The sequence below is a fragment of the Callorhinus ursinus genome, unplaced genomic scaffold (assembly GCF_003265705.2).
Source record: "Callorhinus ursinus isolate GAN/ISIS: 27379988/994484 unplaced genomic scaffold, GSC_fseal_2.0 scaffold1, whole genome shotgun sequence".
NCBI classification, from domain to species: Eukaryota; Metazoa; Chordata; class Mammalia; order Carnivora; family Otariidae; genus Callorhinus; species Callorhinus ursinus.
Genome location: NW_027397063.1, coordinates 82,952,004 through 82,977,540, shown reverse-complemented (window position 1 = coordinate 82,977,540; position 25,537 = coordinate 82,952,004). Strand labels below are relative to the sequence as shown.

Below are 25,537 nucleotides of genomic sequence, written 5' to 3'. Positions count from 1 at the left end.
CTCTCAATGACTGTGCTCTTGCAATTATCACCTTTCCATATCCCCTCTTCCTTTCTTGCTTAATCCTGTTGATATGCACACTAATGTAGCAATACTTTTAAGAAAAACAAACAAGCAAATTCCCTTGCTTCCACATCTTCCTGCCACTAACCCCTGTTGCTTCTCCCATTCACTGCAAAATGACTGAAGATAATTTTTTATATTCTCTGCATCTGTTTTTTCATCACATAGTCTCTTCCCAAGCCACTCTCTTCAGGCTTCAGTCCCTACCATTCCATTAAGATCGCTCTTGTACAAAGAAATAATAGGGAATATGGTCAGTGATATTGTAATAGTTTTGTATGGTGACAGATGGTAGCTACACTGTGGCAAGCAGAGCATAACATACAGAGAAGTTGAATCACTATGTTGTACACCTAAAACTAATGTAGCATTATGTGTCAACTATATTCAAATAAAAAAAAAAGAAAAAAAAAAGAAAAAACTTTAAAAAGGTGGCTCTTGTACTGGTCCTCCATGACTTTCCTGGTGCTGACTCTAGGCCCTCATCTGCCAGACCTCCCAGCAGCACTCTTCACAGGTGACACTCTCTCAGCACACGTTTTTCTCATCTTCTATGACACCATGCTCTTTCTATTTTCTTATTATTTTACTGGCCACTTATTCTCAGTCTTCTGGGTTGGCTCTTCCTCTTATATTCCACCTGAGAGCTGGAGCCACTTGTTTTCTCCAACTACATTCTCTCCTTAGGTGATTTGTCCAGTCTTATAGCTTCAAATTCCATCAAATGCTCTTAACTCCTAGCATTACAACTCTAGCCCTTACAGACTCCCTGAATTTTAAAATTGTAGACCCAAATGTCTATGTGACATCTCTACTTGAATTGTCTAATTTGCATCTTAAAATTAAGGCCAAAACAAATCTCTGCATTTTCATTCCCTCAAATAGCCCCTTCTAGTCTTCCCCATTCCAGTATATGCGCCACCCCCCCACCCCCGATCTATCTGGTTGGACAGAACTTTACAAGCTGTCTTTGACTCCTTTCTTTCACTTACCCCCCCATCCTCCAATCCATCATTAGGTCCTGTGGACTCTTTCTTTCAAAGTTCCACCTCTTTGCATATCCATGACAATAACTTCCTCCAGGCCCCAAGATCTCCTGTCTACAATATTACAATTTCTTCCTCATATAACAGCAGTCCAAATCATCCTTTTAAATGAAAATCAGATCCACTTTTCCGCTTAAAACCTTTCAAGGGCTACCCATAACACCTAGAATAGAATACACATCCCTTATGCTTCTGCTCCCTCTGAAAATTCATTGCAACTTTCCTCCATTTTCTACTATGTTCCAACCACCTTGCTTTCATTCTGTTCTGCTAATTTAGCAAGTACATTCCCATCTCGGAGCCTTTGTACTAGTTGCACTGGAATATTTCCTTCATTGTGTTTCATGTTACTCAGATCAAAGCTGAAATGTCTGTTCCCAAAGAAACCTTCTCTGATGAATTAAAGTAACCACCCACCCCCAGTCATATATCTATTTCTAATCTCTCCATATCATTTATCACAGTGATGTTTACTTACATACGTTTCAGGAGTATCTGTCTTCCTCTACTAGCATATAAACTCTGTGAGAGAATGCATCTTGTATACCTAGTTCATTGCTACATATTCAGAATGTGCTTGACATACAATACGTACATAATAAATATTTGTTGATTGAACAAATGGAAGATTGTATCTTATTGCACATTTAATGAAGAATTCAAAATTATCTTTTTTTTCCCAATTGCTGCACCACATTACAAAAGCTTAGACAGTTTAGCTGAAAGTCACCTAAATAGAAGGCAGCTTTTTACAAATGGACTTCACCATTGAATGCTTTTCCAGGCACTGTGGCATCCTGATTCTTTTCTTTTCTTTTCTCTTACTTTCTTTTCTTCCCTTTCCTTTCCTTCCCTTCCCTTTTTTCTTTTCTTTCCTTTCCTAAAATTTTTATTGTTTGCTACTTTAAGTCAACAATATTTATGACACACCAACTCTTCTTCTAGTCTCTTTTAGTTTAATCATTGTTAGGGAATAAATAATTATTTTCTGATTCTTTGTTGACATAAAGTATGGCTCATACAGAACCAAAAGCATTAGAAAAATAAGGCTTTTTTGGTAAAGTGATAATGATACAACTTGCTATCTTTACAAGTGCAGTCCATGAAGACATGTCTATACTTCTCTAAATTCTTTAATCTAATTTGTTTGTAGAAATAATAATTCATTTGCTGTGGCAGGAATATAAAGGCAGGGGAAGTAATATTTTGGTATACCTCGGGGGGGCCTGGGTGGCTCAGTTGGTTAAGCGACTGCCTTTGGCTCAGGTCATGACCTCAGGGTCCTGGGATCGAGCCCCACATCGGGCTCCCTGCTCGGCGGGAAGCCTGCTTCTCCTTCTCCCACTCCCCCTGCTTGTGTTCCCTCTCTCGCTGTGTCTCTCTCTGTCAAATAAATAAATAAAATCTTAAAAAAAAAATTTTGGTGTACCTCACAGACCTTTGGCAACATTTTTTAAAAGTTTATTTGTTTTTTAGTAATCTCTGCACCCAATGTGGGGCTCAAACTCAAGACCTCAGATCAAGAGTCACATGCTCTTCCAACTGAGCCAGGCAGGCACCTCAGCCACATTTCTTTTTGAAACATAAATGCAATCATACTGCCAAATTCATGGACATCCTGAGAGACCGTTCGAATTTTGTTCTGTTTCTTTGCAAACGTTGCTCTGTTCTTTTATAATAGTGATCTAAGTTTCTATTTACTTACAAGGCTGAGGCTATTTAGATGTGTAAAGAAATTCTTTTCCCTTTAACTTTGGTCACCTCTTTAATTCTGTTGGTCAGTTTTTAATTTTTAGGTTTTCACATTTTATTTCTTAAACTATAACTCAGAATTGTAGGAGGAAAGCCTTTTAATATATTCAAATCTAATCTTATTTTGCTGATGAAGAAATGGAATCTTGGGCAGGTGAAATGACCTGCTCATGGCCACACAGCAAATCAGTGCCTATAAACCATATCTTGCAGCTCTCAGAATTCTTTCTACCTCACCTCACGCCTCCTACCACTACACAAAGCGAATTGTCACAGTTGCATTTCCAAATGAAAAAACATATATTGGATACTTCAGGGCTTTGTTTACAGAGTCACAAAATTAAACAGTAACCATGAAGATTTCTTATCTTTTGATCTACACTTTAAGTTACTTAATTGTTCTCAAGCATATTTTAAAGTTAAATCTACCTAGAAGTGGGAAATATATCTTAAAAAAGCAAAGCAAAACAAAACAAACCCAACTTTGTATTGGAAATAATTTTGTACTTATGGAAAAGTTGTAAGAATAATATTGAGAACTCTCAATTGCCCTTTATCCATATTTGCCAACAATTTTAAACATTTTGGCTACATTCGTAATTCTCTCCCTAATGTATGTGTGTTTGTGTGTTTAGAGTAGTGTAGAGAGGTATAGACAGATACACACACACATATATACGTTTATTAGTTATTCTTTTGGAGTCATCTGTGAGTAGGTTGTGTACATCATGCTTCATTACCCCTTATTACTTCAGTGCACATTTCTTATGATAAGTAATATTTATCTTATGTAACACAATATATTTATCAAATTCAGTGACTTTAACACTGATACAATACTGTTGTCTAATCTACAGTCCTGATTCCAATTTTGTCAGTTGTCTTGATAATGTCCTTTTAGTATTTTTTCCTCCAGTATAAGATTCAGTCTAAGATACGTATTGCATATAGTTGTAATGTCTCTTCAGTTTCTTTTGCTCTGGAACAGTTCCCCAGCCTATTTTTGTCTTCCATGGCACTGGCATTTTTGAACAGATTATAGAATCTACCTCAATTGGGGTTTGTCTGATATTTCTACATGATTAGATTCAGGTTAAGCATACTTAGTCAGAATACTACAGAATGATGTTGTGTCTTTCTCTAGGTATCACATTTGAAGGCACACAAAGTTCACTTGCTTTTCTTTGGTGATGTCTGTTTTAATCACCTGGTCAAGATGTTAGATTTCCCTATGGCAACTTAAAAGCAGCCTCTGGGGAGACACTTTGAGACCATGCAATCATTCTCCTCCTCATCAAACTTCTCTCTCCCAATTTGGCATCCACTGATGATTTTTGACTGACCAGTCTTAATGATGATGATTGCAAAATGGTGATTTTTCTTTTCCCAATTTACAGTATTACTATAATGCTTAGACAGAGGGTTGACCAACACTAAAGTATCGATAAAACCATGTTTAGCCTTTTTCTTAAATACTGTTTCTTGACTTTATATATCCTCATTTTTTAAAAAAAGTAAAACCTGTGCTTTCAAGAAATACAAATTAAGTAAAAGTGTACAAAAACATTTAAATAATAGAGACTGCTTTATTTTAAAACATTTTAAAATATGAAAACTGAATTTTGAGCAATGGAAGGGAATCACAGGGCACACCTACTCCAATTCCTTCATTTTGAAGATAAGGGCCAGAGAGGACACATCCCCATTTGGTGGCAACAGTAACACTTGAAGTTGGTCTGTAGGCTCTGGTTCTAGATTTCTATCACATCCACATTACTTTAAATGTAATTGACATTTATTTGTTAAGAACATAGCATCTTCATTAGTTGGAAATAAAAACTCATTGCATTAAGTAGGCAAGATAAGGGTAGATTAAACAGTAGTGACTTTAAAGAAATCTACCTTTTACGAATTCATTAATTCATTCAATTATTCATTCATGATTGATGAAGCATCTACTCTCTGTCATAATCTGTGTCAGCATGGGATGCAATGTTGAACCAGAGATCACCTCTACTCAAAGAGTTTATGATTCAGTGGAGATCCTATTAGTATTTACCAGAATCCTCTGAGGCCTCTTAGGTTCCAGGACCCACAGATTTGATTTACTAGGTCTGGGGTAGATACACAGGTATCTGCATATTTAACAAGCAGAGAAGGGCTATAGTAGAAATACAAGAGGTCCAAAGCATTAATATGGTTACTGTAGATGCACCACCTCCTGACTCTCCCACTTCATCCTCCTACCACCTGAAATTAAAAGTGTTAATAAAATGGGATGCCTGGGTGGCTCAGTCGGTTAAGTGTCTGCCTTCTACTCAGGTCATGATCCCAGGGTCCTGGGATAGAGTCCTGCATCAGGCTCCCTGCTCAGCGGGGAGCCTGCTTCTCCCTCTGCCTGCCGCTTCCCCTGCTTGTGCTCTCTCTCTCCTTCTCTGACAAATAAATAAATAAAATCTTTTAAAAAAAGTATTAGTAAGACAAATACATAAATAATTAAAAGTATTAGTAAAAACAATACCAAACTATAAAATAAAATTTTTAGATCTTCAACAATGTTCAGATATTATTATGATAATTGCTTTTTTGAAATATTAAATGCTAGACCAAATTTTTCCAGAAAACCAATTTTGGGTAATGCTATTTGGCTGGTGCCCTAAGCATGCTCATGGTCAGTCTATTCCAGGGGAGTCTGACATAGTGGTCTGGTGACCAGGCTGGCCCCGGGCCAATGCATTTGTATGCTTTCTTTTGCTGAGGTAAAACTGGTACCTGAGTTGGCACTGATGAAGCAGACTGCCAGGAAGACAGAGGCTGTATTAGCTGTTGAGGCCCAAGAAACATTTTCAGGTCTATACACTCACCTTCCCCAAAACTAAGTTTATAAAGATGAAGTACTGGTAGACATTCAGTCATCCATTTAGAAAAAAAGCACTTGTTGAGTTCCTACAGGGTGAAAATACTGGGCTAATACCTGGGGGATTACAAAGATGAATAAAATGGATTGTGCTTCATGGAAGCTTGGGAGCAAGAGATCAGAGCTGCTCTCTGACTTTCGTGGGAGGGTGTTCCAAGCTTAAGAATTAAAGTATCATAGGGACGCCTGGGTGGCTCAGTCATTAAGCGTCTGCCTTCGGCTCAGGTCATGATCCCACATCGAGTCCCACATCGGGCTCTTTGCTCAGTGAGGAGCCTGCTTCTCCCTCTCCCTCTACTGCTCCCCCTGCTTGTGCTCTCTCTCTCTCTGACAAATAAATAAATAAAAATCTTAAAAAAAAAGAATTAAAGTAGCATAGAGGACAGAACACGCCTTTTGGACTTGAAGAGATATGGGTTCAAATCCTAACTCTATTTCTTGCTGAAGAGACCACTTAACTTTGATGGATCTTTGTTTCTTAATCCTTAAAACATGAAGATGAATTCATTCCTTATAGGGACGATTGAAGTATTAACAAAACAACATGTGTTAGGCTCTAATGCATCATCTGGCACATAATAAGGGCTTTACAAAGGATAGTTGTTAAATATAGTGTATATACTATATCATGAACAAACTCCAAACATAATAATGTTTATACATAAATAAACTAGTAATGTTTAATTATAAGTGCTTTGCTTTGCATTGTGAAACTGTTTATATGCACACACACACAATTTTTCTCCCTATATATTTCACAAGTTGGCAATTAATATTTCCACACACAAAAAAAATGAATCTCAAGACATATGCTCCCTGAGAATTTTGTGTCCTAGAGAGCAGTCAGTAAAATAAGAGGACACCAATCACAAATAGAGATAGCTCACCTACTTTCCACTGTTATCATACATACCCACCCAAATACTGCATGATTCATAAAATGGGTACACCCTAGGTAATGAATGAATAATTAATACTCGCCACTCTTACCTCACAAGTAGAACCTGAGGCATGAAGATGAGACTGCTTCTAAATTATTTCCCCTTGAGGCTGAACTGGATGTTTATTTTCAACTAAGATCATTAGAAGTCTGGGGCACCTGGGTGGCTCAGTTGGTTGAGCGACTGCCTTCGGCTCAGGTCATGATCCCGGAGTCTCCAGATTGAGTCCCACATCGGGCTCCCTGCTCGGCGGGGAGTCTGCTTCTCCCTCTGACCCTACCCCCTCTTGTGCTTTCTCTCTCTCAAATAAATAAAATAAAATCTTTAAAAAAATTAAAAAAAATAAAATAATTAAAAAAAAAGATCATTATAAGTCCCTGTAAAGTACCTTTGGAGTAGGGGTGGAGATAGAAAGTAAACATAGAAATCCCCTAATCTCCCAACATATTATATAATAAAACATCACTGTTGTCATTATAATATTTTAAAATATGTTTATGCTGCATTTCAATTTAACAATCCCTAAGCTATCCTTCCCCTTATAAGTTGAAGAATAAAGGGTCATTTTTAACACCTCAGAAACTGTTGGATAAGATTGTTTACATGATTTGCCTAAGGATTAATGGCATAATGTTGTATCGCATTTACCACAGAACCTGACAGGGAAGAGAAAGTGAGAGAGAGAGAGATCTATGTATGCCAAGCCATTTCACATAAACATTCAAGTCAAAGTAGGGTTTACCTGATTCTTTTTAAGATTTCCAGCTTGATATTTTACTAAAGATGATATAATTATGAAGTATTTTCAAACAGAACTCTTTAGATCCGGTACATATTTATTTTTGCACAAATAACTCTTTTATATTTAATTTGACTTCATTGCCTCCCTTGTTGAAGCCAGCAGGCTCAGTTTACAAGCCTCTGAGCTACTGTTGGCTGCTGCTTTCTTTCCCAGTGAAAGGTACAAGTTGATAAGTACCATGCATCTTCCCTTCACGCCACCAGTTCCTCTCTCCCTCTGGCTCAGGTTGCTCAAAACACAGATCCCCTCTTACCCATTCCCAGGTTTGAAACACATAGCCTCATTTCAAAGTATAGCCAGCTTCCCTCTACTTTCCTGTGGGAGATAAAAAGGGGGTAATGGGGGCAAAGAGGGCTCTCTGGGCCTCCCCTACCATACACACTATACTGTCCCTTCTCCTTCTCATCAAAAAAAAGAAAAATAATCACTTAATTGTTTCCTACTACAGTTTTTAACCAACTGAGCCACTCAGGCGCCCCCTACTACAGTTTTTTAGTATTATTATTATTTGAAGATTTCTTTGAATTTTTTCTGGTATAAGTAATGATACTTATTTTGCAGAAACGCATTTGTCTGAGGGAGAAATTAATTTTTGAATTAAGATAAAGGAGATATAAAAATTGTTTAGAAATACATTTTTTTACTTTTTCAATCAGGTTTAAATTACACTTAATGAAGATTTACAGGTTTCTGGAATTGAGAAATATTTGAAAACAGATTGTATACTAATCATCCATTAATATTTTCCTAATTAATCTCTGAAAAAGAGAACCATGAAGTCAAAAGAACTACCTGGAAAAAAATTTTGATGTGTATCAAACTTAAAACAAAACCATACTTTTTAAATTAGTAATTTTCACAATCTGAATCTGCCAAAATGTATCAAACTATTTGGTTACATGTTAGCTTCTGCTATGGTGGAGGGAAGTAGTTGGTAGCAGATCAGAACTCTTCTGGAGAACAAACAGAAAAACAGTATAAAATACCAAATTGTCTGAGTGTACTAGGATGCTAGGGAGGCAATGAGAAAGGGAGAGGGTATAAATTCTATACTGAAGTGACTTTTATAGCCATTTTCATCCTGGGGGCATTTGCCAATGGGGCATAAGGAGGGAACTGAGAATCTCAGCATTGCAACTAAGGAAGGAGAATCTTGGGTGATAAAAAAACCAGCACAGCTTTGGGTAGATATCTGAGGGGCCTCAAACACAGAGAAGTTTATCATCTCAAAAAAAATGCCAATTTCTGGGGCTTCACAGGGCAGAACGCTAAAGATCTAAGTGGAAAGACTCTGAAAAGCAATGCAAACTTTGGCAGTCTTGTGAGACAGGACCTACAGGAGGAAGGGCCTTAGAGAAACATCGGAATTTCAGCTGAAAATTCTTGAGAACCAGAGTGAACCAGAGGTGGAGGTAGACTCTTTCCAGGGCTTCAACCCAGCCTCAACATGGAACAGTTCATGATTAAATTATGATGAACTATCATGTTATCTGTCTAATGAAGAGAGGGATGAATTCATTACGGAGGAAGGTACATCTGAATCCTCTATAATATTCTATACATAATAGTCAATCTTTAATAAAAAATGATTAAGTATGCCCCCCAGACTCCCCAGTATAACATAATCAAGAAACCAAAAGAAAAAGTAGACAATAGAAACACATTCATAGATAAACATGATATTGGAGTTAGCTAAGAAATTTAAAATAACTCTAAAACAGTCAAAACAATAGAGGGCGACAAGATAAAGAATTTTACCAGAGTATTAGAATCTGTAAAAAAGGATCAAATAAAAATTCTAGAACTGAGAAATACACTGAGATTAACTCATTACATGGATTAAATGACCTGATTTTTATATGCAATAGAAGACAGAATTAGTAAACTCAAGGAGCAGTAGAAAATATCTGAATTTAAGCAGAAAAGTAAAATAACGAAAAACATAGGAAAGAACTTTGGAGAAATGTGGAACACAGTGAAAAAGTCTAACAGCAGTGTAGATGGACCACAGAAGGAGCACAGAGTGAGAATGAAGAAGCAAGGACGAATTGCGGTAAGGAATGAAGAATAATTGTAAAAGTAAACATTTATATATATATGAGAATATATACATAAAAATGAATATTGACTGTCAATTGACTGTATAAAACAATAACAGAAATGTTTCTACCAAGTTTAAAATATATGCAGAATTAAAAGAATGGCAATGATGATACAAAAGATGGGAAAAAGTAAATGGAATTAAAGAATTCTAATATTCTAAAATTAGTAAGAATTTGGTAAGAAAAATCATCTGTATTAGATTGTAATAAATCAAGATTCATATTTGATTTTGGGGGTAAATGTTGAAGAATAGTAAAAGACTATATAACTAACTAATTAGGAAAAAATTAAATATTTTGATTAATTAAAAAAAGGGGCAAGAAATGAAAGAAAAACGATCAAATAAAAACCAGCTAACAGTATGGTAGATATCAACCAAGATGTAGCAACAATTATTTTAGATTTAAAAGTACTAAATATTCTAATTAAGAGTCTAAAATTATCACACTGGAAAAAATACAAACCACAGCTATATTCTGCTTATGATAGATACACCCTAAATATAAGAACACAGGAAAGTTGAAAATATAACTATGCAAAAGGATACAGCATGGAAACATCAACCAGGAGAATGGGATGACTCTAACTCCTATCCAAGTAGACTTTATGGGAAGGGACATTACTTGACATAAAAAGGGTCTGCTAGTTAATAATTTATTGTCTCCTAACTCCAAAAGTACTCCTTACCCTGTATTTACTGGAATTGAATTCTACATACTACATTTCTCTTTTTCCAGCTGGCCACCAATAGAGGGTACTAGAGAAACACTGCAAAGCTGCAAAAGAAAGGACTCTTCTTCTAGTATTTGTTTCAGCCAGTAGTCCGTGGATCCAGGCAGCATTTTGCAAGAGTTCAGGCAGCATTTACCTATGCTCTTGTGGCCCTCACAGTTAAGCAAAGGTGTCCTTTTGTCAAGTTTCTTCACCACATCCTCACTCTTCACCCATTTTCCAGGCAAGGGAATCTCATTTTAGTTACCATTTGTGGGCAGTTAATTCCAGGGGCAGCTACACCCTTAGCCTTGCAGCACCTCCTCTAAGGTTCCACATTCCTTTTTTGTTTACTTTCTCTTAGCTCTAAGAGGAGTAGCCTGCTTGGGGTGGGTCCTACCTCCATAATCCTTGCAGTTGTCTTTCTAGTCTTTTGTAGTCAGCCACTATTTAATTCAGTTAACAATTCTTTGTAGTAAAACTGTAGTTTCTGTTTTCTGGCAGTAGCTTAACTGATACAAGGTATTTTATACAAAAAGGGGACTAGGAAAAGATAGTACAATTCTAAATCTGTATTCAGTCAATAACATGACTTTAAAATACATAAAGCAAAAAATTCACAGAAATAAAAGGAGATATTGACAAACCCTCAATCATAGTAAAAAATTTTAATACAACTTTCTCAATAGCTGATTGAATTTCAGACCACCCCTCCCCAAAAAAATGAAATAAAAGAAAAAGAAAAAAAAACCTTTTAAGGACATGGAAGTTCTGGGTAACACGAGTAACGAACTGGACCTAATTGATAATATGTAGAATCCTGCATCAAAGAACATCAGAATGTGCATTCTTTTCCAAATGTACCTGAAACCTTTACCAAAATTGAACATAGCTTAATTGTAGGTCAAGCCACAACAAACTTCTCATTTTATATGGAAATACAAAGGGCTAAGAATGGCTGAGATAAATTTGAAAAAGCTGGAGAACTTAAACAATATTAAGAACTATTGAGAATTATTATAAAGCTACAATAATTAAAGCACTATGGTTTTTTTTTTCTTTTTGTAAAGATTTTATTTATTTATTTGACAGAGAGAGAGATAGCGAGAGCAGGAACACAAGCAGGGGGAGTGGGAGAGGGAGAAGCAGGCTTCCGGCGGAGCAAGGAGCCCAATGCAGGACTGGATCCCAGGACCCTGGAATCATGACCTGAGCCGAAGGCAGATGCTTAATGACTGAGTCACTCAGGCGCCCCAAAGCATTATGGTTTTTATGCAAGGATAAACAATTAGACCACTTGAACAGAATAAAAAGCTCAGAGATAGATACACATATAAACGATCAGTTAATTTATGAGAAGAGCGACCCTACCATGAAATGAGGGAAATTATGGTCTTTTTAATCAATGGCACTTGGCTAAGTCAAAAGGAAAAAATAAATTTGACTCCTACCTTACATAATACACAAATATCAATGCCAAATACATTGAAAAACTAAGCGTAAAAAAAAATCAAGTTCTTAGAAAAAAATATTTTCATGACTTTGGGGTAAGCAAAAATTTCTTAGGCAGGACACAAAAAGTAATAAATTGGAATATGTTATAAGTAATAACTCCTGTTCATCAAAATTTACCATGAAGAAAATGAAAAAAAGGCAGTTCATGGAATAAGAGAAAATATTTATAATACATATATTTGACATGGACTCATATTCAGAATATATGAAGGACTTCTATAAATCAGTATGAAAAAGGCAGACAATCCAGTAGAGAAATGGACCAAAAATTTTAGTAGATGTGTAGACATGTCATAAAAGAGGATTTCCAAATGGTCAATAAACTTATTAAAAAGTTGCCAACTTCATTAGTCATCAAGGGAATGCAAACTGAAATTCCAGGTTAGATGCAACCACAAATCCACCAGAATGACTTAAATAAAAAAGACAGAAAATACCAAGTGTTGGAAAGTACATTATGCAACGGGAACTATTATATATGGCTTATATGAATGCAAATTTGTACAACCACTTTGGAAAACTGGCAGCACCTACTTCCTCCTATACTCTATGTCTGGGTAATCTTTTTTCCTCCTATAAGCCCAGCAGAAATGCATACTTATGCTGAAAAATACACATGGACAAGAATGTTCTTAGTAGCACTATCCATAACAATAAAACATTAAAAATATTCCAAATGCCAATCAACAATAGAAAAGATACATAAGTGGTGGTATATTTATACAATGAAAAAATATTATATGGCAGTGGAATAAAAACTGTAACTATAAGCTTCCACATGAAAGAATCTTACAAGTAAAATGTTGAGTGATACAAAAGAATATACACTGTATAATTTATTTTTGAAAGGGTCAAAGGCAGGCAAAACTAATTTGTGGTGGGGCGCCTGGGTGGCTCAGTTGGTTAAGCGACTGCCTTCGGCTCAGGTCATGATCCTGGAGTCCCGGGATCGAGTCCCACATCGGGCTCCCTGCTCAGCAGGGAGTCTGCTTCTCCCTCTGACCCTCCCTCCTCTCATGTGCTCTCTCTCTCTCATTCTCGCTCTCTCAAATAAATAAATAAAATCTTTAAAAAAAAAACTAATTTGTGGTGTTAGAAGTCACAATAGTGGTTACCCGTGAGAGGGTGCTTAGTAACTGAAATGGGCCAGGAGGGACATCCTGGGGCTTACTGATATCACCATTTTTATCCATTATCTATCTCTATCTATCTATGTATCTATCATCTATCTATCTATCATCTATCTATCTATCTATCTATCTATCTATCTATCTATCTATCATCTATCTATCATCCATCTATTCAACTATTTCTATCCATCTACCTATATTGAGCCATACATTTACAATTTGTGTACTTTATTAAATATATGTTATACATCATTAAAAGTTTTACATTAAGAAAATAGCAGGCCAGGACAGCTTGAAATTTCACATATCAAAAACTGAGTTTTCCTAAAGCAATACTTTCCTAAACACAAGTCCTCTACTACCCCACCTACGATCTCTACATCGTCTGTAAGTAAGAGTGATAATATAGAAGAAGATTTTGATAGGAGGTGTTTTGCTGCAAAATGCACAACCATACAAAACAAATGAAATGCAGTTCACGCAAGTGGATTGAAAATTATTAGACTGTGTGTATGGTGGGTTGAGTGGAAGAGATTATGGTTTTCTGAATCCCCTAAATTTCCTAAATAAACTACACTGGACATGCAGCAGTTTTTTGCTATCAATATCATAACTTTAAAATTTAGTTATGGTTAAAGAAAAAGAAAACCCTCTGTGCTTGCTCACTCACGATCCAATCTCCCTACAACTGTTTGTTATTCTAATTGGTAAGTATGATGAGCTGATGACCAGATCAATGACCTCAGGACCAACCTTATTTCAGTTAACACTCAATCCTAAGGAAAAGAAGGGAAGAAGGATGTGTCAATAGTGAGGACAGGAAGGCTTTTTTCAAACTACAGCTCTCTCCCCCCACCCTCACCCCCAATTCCATCCCATTATTCTTGAGAACAAATTGTAGGTGAGAAAGATCTGAAAGAATAAAAAAATACTGGGAATTAGGGAGATGGAAAGATAAGTGGAAAACAGAGGTAGTCATCTGCCATTGGAAGATAAGAACAAAGCCAGATGGCCAGTTTAGTATGGGTTGTAGTTGAACAAATTCTGTAACAACACAGTAACATGAAGGCCCATGGAAGATAGAATCTCTGCGAGGGAAAGGGGGAAAATGGCAACTGCATGAGAAGATAAGGCTTCTATGAACTGCAGATTATCTGTACTTTTCTACATTTATGGACTTTGTCAGTGAATGTATGGTCAACATCTGAAGGGATTCTGTACATAGGTTGAAATGTATAAATTCATAAATTGTGTCATTTTTAATGTATATCAAGTCTTGTCGCTTAGGCTGGTAATGACCCTCATGTTTAACGTAATGTTCCCTTCACTGTTAACTACATTAGTGAATATAAAAGATGGGGGACATTAACTGAGATCTGAACTTTTGAGAATGTTTAATTAAGCCTTGCTTCTAGTATTTAAGGAGATTTACATGTCTTCTATGTGTTCCTTCCTCTATTCTCCTTCTCTGAGTAGGATTCCATGGGCTTTCAACACACATGCATGTACACACACATCTTCCTAAAGTAGAAACTAGGTATGTTCAGCCTGGGAATATATACTGAGAGCTGACTGTGTAGGCCATGGGCTATTGCAATCCTTTTCTTTTTTTTTTTTTTAAACAACTGAAACTTAGGTTTCCAAATGTCTGCTCAACAGGGATGTGAAGTGCTTATTATGTCACAGTTTTATTCCTAACACCTTCACATTAACAAAATTGAGCTGATTTCTAACAAGTTAAATGGGCACTTTTTTGGGAAGGGGGGGAGTGACAATACAATGTCTTCCCAAGCTATAACTTAGGTGATCTTTAAAGACAGCGTTGAATTCTTCTGCTTGAGTTATACTGGCTAATAGGAATTTAAATGATAACTAGTGGGAGAGCACTGAAGCATTCATGCATGTGAAATCAGATGAACACCTACAATGTGGAATTTCCTAAGGAAAATTATTCTAGCGGAGAAATACAGGCCCAGGTTGAGTGCCAGTAACTTTTAAACTAACATGTGGAGTTATCATCCTAATGAGTAACAACTAAAGGTGCCTAAAGTAAAGCAAGACCAACATTTTCAAGTCTATATTTTCAAACACATTTAAAAAACACCAGCTTGAACAGAATTATATAAAACTCCCTTCCTCTGCCGAGGGAAATTTAATATTACTTTCTATATTTTGGTTGCATATATTAATGCTTACTCTTGAAAGGCACATGTACAACTTATTTAAGTAAATCTTAAATAAATAAATCTTATTTACTTTAATAAGTCATATTTATTTATCAACAAGATTTATTATTTAATAATCAATATTTTATTTATTAAGATTTAATAACTCTTGGGACGCCTGGGTGGCTCAGTCAGTTAAGCGGCTGCCTTCGGCCCGGGTCATGATCCCAGGGTCCTGGGATCGAGTCCCACATCGGGCTCCTTGCTCAGCAGGGAACCTGCTTCTCCCTCTCTCTCCCTCTGCTTGTGCTCTCTCTGTCAAATAAATAAAATCTTTAAAAAAATAAAGATTTAATAACTCTTATTTACTTAAGTAAATAGCCAAATAGAACAACTAATTCACCTGTGCAAAGAAACTGAAATCAAGAGCTCTGATTTGTATTAGTGATTTTTATTTTTATTCAGTAATTATGATACTAGTCTTTCTGAAGCATTTTATTTTAAATGATCTGCTTAAGACTATTTACTTAAAACTATTCTACTTAAATGAACTTTTTACTTGTCATGCAATTCTAGATTGCAATGTGACTTCAGCTTTTACTCATCAAGGTTAAAGGGACATGTTCCAATACACATCCTGTGTGGAATCAGCTCAATTACCTTTCAAAGTTGCCTAAAATTTGTGAAATATTAATGATTCAAATACATGAATCCTGAATATTTCATACTAGATGTATATCACATCATACAGTATGTAAATAAGTGTACGCCCAACGCTTCTAAAATGTAGAAATAAGGCTGAATCTTTGCTATCACGCTTATTTTACAACAGTTTTTCCCATCGTATAATTTAGAATGATGTTGATAATGATCATGGCCATTGGGTCCTTAGTTTCCTCATTTACAAAATGGTGTTAATGATAATATATGCCTCATGTGGTTTTTGAGAAGAGTAATAGAAGAAGGTTGCCTGATAATAGTAGGTGCTCAATAAATGTTAAGTATTATAATATTGTTATTGTCATTTTTATTATTGCTGTTATTGCTCATCAATTTAAAAAAATTGGACAATTAAGAAAATGTTCTATTGGACACACGGATCATACTCCTTTATCATGTATATTTTTAAATTTAGCCAGAGCTGTGATAAGTTATAGTCATTCCTTAGTGATATTTAAGCTAGACTGCTACAGTATTGTATTAACATCCCTGAAAAAATTCAACAAGGCTCTTCATGGGTGCAAAATGTTATAACTTGAATGGTACTTTCCAGAAAGATGACTCAATATATTTTACACTAGTTAAGAGACAATATTCTGGGCTCCCTGATATAAAAGGATTTAAAAACCCTTGAGCATATGGTTTGTACAGCTTTTGTTACCATAGCCTGTCTTTATTGCGGCACCTGTTTATCTATTTTCAACTGATGTGTCACATAAAAGAAAAAAAAAGACAAGTTGCAGTCAAATTCTAGAGAGAATATGGTTTTAGTAGAGAGATGTGGTTTTAGTCATTCTGTCTTACTTTGAAAATATTCTCCTGCAGTAAGGAATAAACTGTGGGTTTATGACTGGAGATCAGTTTAAGGTTCTGTATCTCATGATTAGGATTCATGTTCATTTGTTCGTTTTCTTTTAAGTCATAATCAATGTCTGATATGCTAGTTTCACTGCTCAGAAGATGAATAACTTTGTGAATTTAGGGCAGTTTCTGTTACAAGCAGTTACTTTCCATTCTGAACAGTGGCAAAAAAAATAAATAAATAAAAAGCTATTTTTCCTGAATGGCTTTTAAAATGATTTCTCTTTGGAAATGTCTTTGAAAATGACCAGATTGGAAGTTTTAGCCATTTGGTTATAATAACACTGATGAGTAACAGATTGAGCAGGGTTGAACAGGTACTTAAAAGTCCACTTTGGGAACAAAAAAAAAATCTCAGTTCTATCTTGATTATGTACTTGTGTTGCACACCATGACAACTCACCAACTTAGGTTGGTTCTATGCACTTGAAAAAGAGGCTTAAAAATTACTTAAACCTTTGTGAAACACCACACAACACAATCTTGCCTTCAGTTGTATCCGTTTCTCCCATATCAGAATAATATTCCATTCCTTATTCAAATCAAGACAATGAAGAAAACTACAGAATGTGTACATAGTTAGCAGTTTGAAGGATTCTGGCCCATCTCTCACTTTCAGTACATTCTTTTTCTCTTCTCCCTTTATTTACCTTTCCCTTTATACCACTATTTGAGCTCCTGCCACACATGAAAAAACAAAAACAAAAACATAAACCCTGTAAAATATTATTATTGGGTCCTAATCAAATTAATTTTTCCATTTGGAGGGAAACAGTCCACTCAGCCTGAAATAAAATTTAAGAGAGCACCTGAATGGCATCCAGGGTCTAACTGGTGAAATGTGAAAGATCCAAAGCCCTTTGGTGTGTATAATAACATTATTAGCACATTAAGTTTAATCACAAGGGGTTAAACAAATTTATCAATACAAATACATTTTCATGCATTTATTTCAAACTAGTGCTTACTGAAAATGGCAAACACTTAGCTGGTGTTTCAAACACGGAGACCCTTACTGATACCTATAAATATTTTATAGACGAGGAATGTGAAATTTTAAACAAGGTTGACTATTTTTCATTGCTCATGCTGAACCACCTTTGCATGGTAGGCTCCTTGTGAAAGACATTCATTCATAGATTCATTGATTCACTCACTCATACATCAAACATTTTATTTTATGCCAGGCATGATAGAATACATGAATGGAAGACAATGGTCCTTTGCCTTAGAAAAAGAGAGCTCAGATTGTCTCTCCTACCTACTCAGTAGCGTTCAGTATCTTTAGTCCACAGCAGTATCATGAATTAAGGCGACAACAGCTCATACCACAAATGATTAAAAAAAAAAATCTGGACTCTGAGATAGTCATCGTCTTTCACTTGATTAGAGGTAGATATCCTCAAATTATACATTTTATTGAGGGATACAAGTTAGGATAAAACAAAGCAGCAAAAAATCTGTTACTCAGAAATCAAATAGGATCCTAGCTTTCCCTTTCTCGTCAAAATGGGAATGAGATAGGGCTTGTCCGTGAGGGGTCAGGGAACCACTCTGGAATTCTCTACCTTCTAACTGCCCGTATAAGTGATTTCTTGGCTACTTATTAGGGTTATCTATAATCAACCTTCCTTGTTCCTCAGGTGGGAAGGAAGAAAAGAAGCCCCGGTTTCCCCCCAAGTTACTTGAGCTTTCCCCTGAAGGCCTGCCCCCTTCCGTCCCACCCAGCCAGGAAAGGTAAAATGTTGGAATTGAGCACACTTGAACCTCCTCCTACCTACGCAGTTTGGGCTCAGTCCAGCGGGGGCGGGGCGAAGCTCTGGACTCCTCCCAGCGGCTTCATCTGCACACGCCCGGGTCCAAACGTCCCAATCTGAGGCCACGCCAGTGTGTGCGCTCGCGAAGGCGCGCAGGTTTGAAACGTCACATTCCACGAGACTCCGCCCCGCCCCTCCGCGAGCGGCCCCACCCACCAGCTGTGTCAGCCGCAGGGTTCTCCCTGACTTTTCTGTACAGGGAACGATTTGTATTTTTGTTTTCGGATTCTAAAAGTAATATGATACTTAAATATAATTTGGAAAATTCAAAAATATGCACATAAAATAAAAATTACCTGTATTCTAAAGAGAAACACTAAGAACATTTATTGTATATCTTTGTGGTCTTTTTACTATGAATAGATAAAAATTAAATAGATCGTGCTGGTTCTCGGCCTCTAACACATAAATACGCAGATATGATATGCATAAATTTTATAAAGTTTTGTATATCTTTTCTTTTTTTATAGAACAATATTTTTACTCTAAATTATACATATGTAGGATTTCAAAACCCTGTGTGTATACATTAAGGAGAACAACCACGTATCTTTTTACACATTTTAGGAAGAATGTTAAAACATTTGAAGAAACCTATATACCCCAAAGGATTGCATCGTTCTTCAACCCAGTTTTGCATTGTATGACAAATATTCCCTTGCTTTTCCTTATAGTTTAAAAAATCATATATGTATCATTTTCATTGAAATATGGTACACGGGTACACGTACAGAAAAATGAATTGGGGCGCCTGGATGGCTCAGTTGTTTAAGCGACTGCCTTCAGCTCAGGTCATGATCTCAGGGTCCTGGGGTCGAGACCCGCATCGGGCTCCCTGCTCGTTGGGAAGCCTGCTTCTCCCTCTGACCCTACCCCTGCTTGTGTTCCTTCTCTCGCTGTCTCTCTCTCTCTGTCAATTAAATAAATAAATAAAATCTTTAAAACAAGAAAAATGAATTATACTGCAAATGTGTTCAATGAATTATCACAAAGTGAACGCAGAGGGTAACCACCACCCAAATAAAAGAAGTAAAACATTCCTATTCCTAGCACACCAGAAGCCCCTCCTAATCATTACCCTTTTTTTTTTTTTTTTTACTCCCTAAAGGTAATGACTGTCCTGGCTTTTAACACAGTGGTTTAGTTTTGCCTCTTTTTGAGCTTTATAAAAATAGTCCAGTCATGGTTTTACTGTTCTATACTGACATTGACTATAGCTATCTTTTACAAAGTACACTCAATATGATGACTTAAATTGGAAGTCTACTCTGTCTTCCTCACCTAACACTAAATAGCATTCATTTTCCACACCATTTAGCATTCTGCTAAAAAGTTAGTTTCTGCATATTCTACTGAATGGATATACCATGATTTCATTTTATTAGAGGTACAGGTGTGGTTTTTTTTTTTTTTTTTGCCAATTTTTCCCAAGCAAATATGTATCCTCATGCACATCTTTAGATGTATATTTCAGGGTTCTTTCTTTCTTTTTTAAAGATTTTATTTGTGTATCTGACAGAGGGAGACACAGCGAGAGAGGGAACACAAGCGGGGGGAGTGGGAGAGGAAGAAGCAGGCTTCCTGCTGAGCAGGGAGCCTGATGCAGGGCTCGATCCCATGACCCTGAGATCATGACCAGAGCCGAAGGCAGACGCTTAACGACTGAGCCAACCAGGTGCCCCTCAGGGTTATTTCCTTAGAATTATTTTTATAGGTGGAATTTCTAAGTCAAAGAGCATTTAACTTTTTAAGGTCTAATGTCTTGCTGTCATGTTGATTTACTAAAAGAACGATGGCAATTTATAGTCCTGCTAGTGCTGTGTGATGGTATATCGTTTCAACTTCCCAAAAATCAATTTTTTTCATCTTTGTTAATTTGGTAGGTAAGATACATTTTCCCATTGATGTTTATATTTATAATTCCTTGATTACCAGTGAAGTTGATTACACATGTCTATTATTAATTTATATTTCTCTTATTATGATTTGTTTATACATGTTTTTTCCCCAGTTTTTCTAAGTTTTGATTTGGTTTCTCCATGAGTGGGCAGCTGCTCTGCTTGAGTCCCTTAGGTTAACATAAATTAATGGTGGTCCTTAAGTCAATAATTGGGCTAAATCTCAAGGCTCTCATAGGAATTCCTTCAAAGTGTTTTAGTATCTGTTGAATCCCCCACCCCTTCCCATAGATGGCAGGATAGTATTGGCTGGTTTCAATTTCATTAGCTCACTGCAGTACCTAAGTGAGGTAGGGCAGGTTCGTCTATCCTCATACACAGCTGAGGAAAATTTCTTGTTCCATAAATGACTTGGGCAGATTGCTGAATGGGGATTTGAACCTGTGTCTTCCCATTTAGATCTCTACATTTAATAATCTTGAGCTAAAAGTCTTCCCTCTGTCATCACAGATCAAACAGTTCAGATTTTGTTAGGTATGGAGTCTATGTATTTCAGATTTGGAAAGAGTTTGCAAAACCAGACAAAAGAGTAAGTAATTGCTAAAGAATGCAAAGCACATGAGATTGACTCATATTCCTTGAATAATTATAGGAAAATGAGCCCCCAAAGAGATGATGCCACCATACATGACCATGCAAGTTCTACATGGCACAACTCCAGAGAGGGCATCATCCACATCCATTATGAATGGTATGAATGGCACCCTCTGGAATTGTGCAGTGCCACACCTGCATAATTCTAGGTAACAACTTCTCAATATTTATTTAACTTTTATAATCACGAGTGATTTTCAAGCACAGGTCAGTGTAAACTAAAAATAGAATAAGTGATATTGGATTAGAAACCTCTTCCAGAACTTTGTTTTTAGTTGTCAAAACAATTGATACAAAAATCTGATGCACCAAGGGTCATTGGTCCAGAAAACATTAAATAATATTAAGGACAAAAAATTTAAGGCAATGCTGTCCCTGTAGAAATATGGTTAAAACACTCTCTGTTGGTGTGTATAAAGACTTCTCATGTGCCAAAAGAAAGTAGGACATTTTCTTACAAATACTGGGCAAATGCAATACAAATTCTCTAACACCAGTTACCTGGTGAGCCAGTGAATAGAAAAGTACTCGTATGGATTAGAAAGAGACCATGCAGTTAGCGATGAGAATTTTATAGTAGAAGGCAATTTAGAGACCATCTTGTCTTGCAGTTACCAGTTGTGGTTACTTGTTCAGTCATTCAGCATGAAGTTAGGAGGAATGATTACTAGAGATTAAAGATGGCCCTAAATGAAACTAGTGCCTGAGGCTTTCTTGAGTTGCTGAAGATAGGAGTCAGGATAATCCAGACATTTTAGTGTTTTGTTTTCAGTTAATCTGCTTTTCCCTCACTCCACCTGAACTGTTAAATATATTACATAATTTAATATTTCATAAACCTCAGTCAATAAGCATTAGGATTTTGTTTTCAGGGGAGCAGTGTATCATGGTCCTGGAAAGAATACTGGATTCAGAACTAAAAGATGGGACTTAAGTACTTCCATATAGGCTTTAAATTTGTAGCATTTAGGCTTTGAATTGATTACTAATTTTTCTCCTCTAAAACTGTGTGTGTAAATGCATATATATATATATATACATACACACACACACATATATATATGTATATATATATATGTATTTTAGAAAAAGAAACATCAAAAAAGACTGGGTGGCTCAGTCGGTTAAACGTCTGCCTTCAGCTCAGGTCATGATCCCAGGGTCCTGGATTGAGCCCCGAGTCAGACTCCCTGCTCTGTGAGGCGTCCTTTTCTCCCTCTGCCCCTCCCCCTGGTCGTGCTCTCTCTCTCTCTCTCTTTCAACTAAATAAATAAAATCTTTTTTATAAAAAGCCTTTCACATTAGCTCAAAACAGAAAACACACACACAAAACTATACCATACATTTCTTTCTCTTTTTTTTTCAAGCTTTTATTTAAATTCCAGTTCGTTAATGTACAGTATAATATTAGGTTCAGGTGCACAATACAGGGATTCAACACTTCCATACGTTACTCAGTGCTCATCACAACAAGTGCACTCCTTATCCCCACCACCTATTTAATCCATCCCCCCATCCACCTCCCTTCTGGTAACCATCAGTTTGTTGTCTATAGTTAAGAGTCTGTTTCTTGGTTTGCCTACCTCTCTCTCTCTTTTTTCCCTTTGCTCATTTAGTTTCTTAAATTCCACAGATGAGTGAAATCATATGGTATTTGTCTTTCTTTGACTGATGTCACTTTGCCTAATACTCTCTAGCTTCATCCACGTCATTGCAAATGGCAAGATTTCATTCTTTTATGGCTGATATTACTATATATATACATATATGTATACATGTATATATATGTATACCACTTCTCTATCCATTCATCAGTAGATGGATACTTGGGCTGTTTCCATAATTTGGGTATTGCAGATAATGCTTCTATAAACATCAGGGTGCATGTATCCCTTTGAATTAGTATTTTTGTATTCTTTGGGTAAATACCTAGTAGTGCAATTGCTGGATCTTAGGGTAGTTCCATTTTTAACTTTTTGAGGAACCTCCATAATGTTTTCCACAGTAGCTGCACCAGCTTGCATTCCCACCAACAGTGCAAGAGGGTTCTGCTTTCTCCACGGCCTCTCCAACACCTATTGTTTCTTGTGTTGTTGATTTCAGCCATTCTGACAGGTGTGAGGTGATATCTCATTGTAGTTTTGATTTGCACTTCCCTGATGATGAATGATGTTGAGCATCTTTTCGTGTGTCTGTTGGCCATCTGGATGTCTTCTTTGGAGAAATGTCTGTTCATAACTTCTGCTCATTTTTAAGTTGGATTATTAATTTTTTGGGTGTTGAGTTTTATAAGTTCTTCATATATTTTGGATACTAACCCTTTATCAGATATGTCTTCTCCCATTTCGTGGATTGCCTTTTAGTTTTGTTGATTGTTTCCTTCACTGTGCAGAAGCTTTTCAATTTGATATATTCCCAATAGTTCATTTTTGCTTTTGTTTCCCTTGCCTCAGGTGATGTATCTAAAAAGAAGTTTCTATGGCTAATGTCAAAGAAGTCACTGCCTGTGTTCTCCTCTAGAATTTTAATAGTTTCTGGTCTCACATTTAGGTCTTTAATCCATTTTGAATTTATTTTTGTATATGGTATAAGAAAGTGGTCCAGTTTCATTCTTTTGCGTGTTACTGTCCAGTTTTCCCAGCACAATTTGTTAAAGACACAGTCTTTTTGCCATTGGATTTTCTTTCCTGCTTTGTCAAAGATTAATTGACCATAGAGTTGTGGGTTCATTTCTGGGTTTTCTATTCTGTTTTACTGATCTGTATTTCTATTTTTGTGCCAGTACCATACTGTTTTGATCACTGCAGCTTTGTAATATAAGTTGAAGTCTGGTATTGTGATGCCTCCAGCTTTCATTTTCTCATTCAAGGTTGCTTTGACTATTTGGGGTCTTCTGTGGTCCATACACATTTTAGGATTGTTCTAGTTCTGTGAAGAATGCTGTTGGTATTTTGATAGGGATTGCATTAAATATGTAGATTACTTTGGGTAATATAGTCATTTTAAGAATATTCGTTCTTCCAATCCATGAGCATGTCTTTCCTTTTCTTTGTGTCATCTTCAATTTCTTTCATCAGTGTTTTATAGTGATCACCTCTTAGGTTTATTCCCAGGTATCTTACTGTTTTTAGTGCAATTATAAACGGGATTGATTCCTTAATTTCTCTTCTGCTTCATTATTGGTGTATAGAATAACAACAGATTTCTGTATGTTGATTTTGTGCCCTGTGACTTTACCAAATTCATTTATCAGTTCTAGCAGGTTTTTGGTGGAGTCTTTCAGGTTTTTTACATATAGTATCATGTCATCTGCAAATAGTGAACATTTTACTTCTTCCTTGCCAATTTGAATGACTTTTATTTTTGTTGTTGTTGTCTGATTACTGTAGCTAGGACTTCCAGTACTGTGTTAAATAACAGTGGTGAGAATGGACATCCCTGCCTAGTTCCTGACCTTAGAGGAAAGGCTCTCAGTTTTTCCCCATTGTGGATGATATTAGCTGTGGGTTTTTCATATATGGCCTTTATTTTGTTGAGGTATGTTCCTTCTATCCCTACTTTATTGAGGGTTTTTTAAAAAAATTTTTTATTGTTATGTTAATCACCATATATTACATCATTTGTTTTTGATGTAGTGTTCCATGATTCATTGTTTGTTCATAACACCCAGTGCTCCATGCAGAATGTGCCCTCTTTAATACCCATCACCAGGCTAACCCATCCCCCTACCCTCCTCCCCTCTAGAACCCTCAGTTTGTTTTCCAGAGTCCATCATCTCTCATCGTTCGTCTCCCCCTCTGACTTACTCCCCTTCATTCTTCCTCTCCTGCTATCTTCTTCTTTTTCTTTTTTCTTAAAATATGTTGCATTATTTGTTTCAGAAGTACAGATCTGTGATTCAACAGTCTTGCAGAATTCACAGCGCTCACCGTAGCACATACCCTCCCCAGTGTCTATCACCCGGTCACCCCATCACTCCCACCCCCAACCACTCCAGTAACCCTCAGTTTGTTCCTGAGATTAAGAATTCCTCATATCAGTGAGGTCATATGATACATGTCTTTCTCTGATTGACTTATTTCACTCAGCATAACACCTTATTGAGGGTTTTTGTCATGAATTGATGTTGTGTATTTATTTCTGATAACTTTTTGAGGATACTCCATAATGTTATCCCTAGTCATTCTTTACATATCCTTTGTAAAATATCTATTATATTTGTAATAGTAAATATAATAACTTCCTATCAAAGCCAAAGAGATTAATGCTGTCTTTTGCACATACAGGGTAATTTCATAGTCAGACTTGTCTTTAAAATTCTTTATTATGATTGGTAAAAAATTTGATACAGAAAATACAAGAAATGTGTTTCCTGTTCTTTGGAATAGCCTTAGCAATTACCTCCTGCTAAAGTGTGAAAGCAATTATCTGCTTTCCCTTGC

The 25,537-nt window shown here is 36.3% G+C and overlaps 1 protein-coding gene across 1 annotated transcript in view; it reads right to left on the bottom strand.

Moving 5' to 3' along the window:
- The window catches only part of SPATA16 (spermatogenesis associated 16), a 225,436-nt gene extending 206,808 nt beyond the window's left edge, over positions 1-18,628 (bottom strand). Inside the window, exon 1 of the mRNA XM_025869549.2 lies at positions 18,504-18,628. The gene's annotated coding sequence lies outside the window, so the exon portion shown is untranslated. The remainder of the gene's footprint in view (positions 1-18,503) is intronic.
- Between the last annotated feature and the right edge of the window lie 6,909 nt (positions 18,629-25,537).